The sequence below is a fragment of the Tupaia chinensis genome, unplaced genomic scaffold (genome assembly GCF_000334495.1).
Source record: "Tupaia chinensis unplaced genomic scaffold, TupChi_1.0 Scaffold000294_2, whole genome shotgun sequence".
Lineage (NCBI taxonomy): Eukaryota > Metazoa > Chordata > Mammalia > Scandentia > Tupaiidae > Tupaia > Tupaia belangeri.
Window position 1 is genome coordinate 168,300 of NW_006159780.1, and position 1,248 is coordinate 169,547.

Below are 1,248 nucleotides of genomic sequence, written 5' to 3' on the forward strand. Positions count from 1 at the left end.
GGATGTTAGTGAGAAACAGATATGGTTTATTATCTGTTGAAGATGACGTGTATAGTATTCTCAACTGGACAGGTCTGGGAAGTATTTCATGATGGGTGAAGTCTTTTAACAAGCAAAATGAGAAATAGTGATTGACTGTTTTAAAAAATTATAATAATAATAATTATTGGGAAATGCATGGAAAAGACATTGAATGATAAAGCGGGGAGATTGATGTCTCTGTATTGACTGACATGCATGGCATTCCCTTTTGAAAAAGCAATGGAAGTCAATGTAAAGTTATATGTAATCCAATGTAATATAAAGAAGATTATGATGATAATAAAAATAAAAAAAAAAGAGATTCTGAAGGGAGTGCTATCCCAGGAAAATAAAAAAAAATCAGACAGACAGATATAAGAAAACAAAAAATACCCAAGAAAATGGCTCACTTAATGATAGGAATGTGTCCAAAAATACTCATAATAAAGTTTATTGTTAAAGGATTAAATTTGAAAATCAAGAAACACATACTGGGTGAATATAATAAAAAAAAAGAGAGAGAAACCTTCTATCTGTTGCCTACAAGAAACATACCTTATGGATAAAGACATACATAGACTAAAAGTGAAGGGTAACGGAAATCAAAAAAGGGCTGGAATTGCAATACTGATTTCAGACAAAATATGTTTTAAGACAAAAACTGTAAGAACAGACAAAGAAAGGGATTATATAGTAGTAAATGGGCTAATTCATCAAGAAGACATAACACATGCAAATGTCTATGCCCAAATCAGGAGGACCTAAATACAGGAAGGAAAGACTGCTAGAGCTAAAAAGAGATATAGGTTGTAACACTATTATTGTTAGGAATCTCAACACCAGATTATCTCCTTTAGACAGATCTTCTAGACAAAATAAATAAATAAATAAATAAATAAATAAATAAAATAAAATAAAAAGCAGAGAGATAAAGACCTAAACAATACTTTGAATCAAATGGGGTTGATAGACATCTTAGAACTTTCCACCCTAAGACCACAAAATACACATTTTTCTCACCATGGCATAGAACTTTTCAATGATTGACCATGTGATAGGGCACAAATCAAACCTGTGCAGATTTAAAGCATAGAAACTATATCCAGCATCCAACATGATGGAATTAAATTTGATATTAATTAAAAAAAAAAACCTTTGAGGGATCAGCAGTTAGTGTAATGGCTATGTCGCTGAACTCCCATGTAGCCGACCACAGTTAAAGTCCCG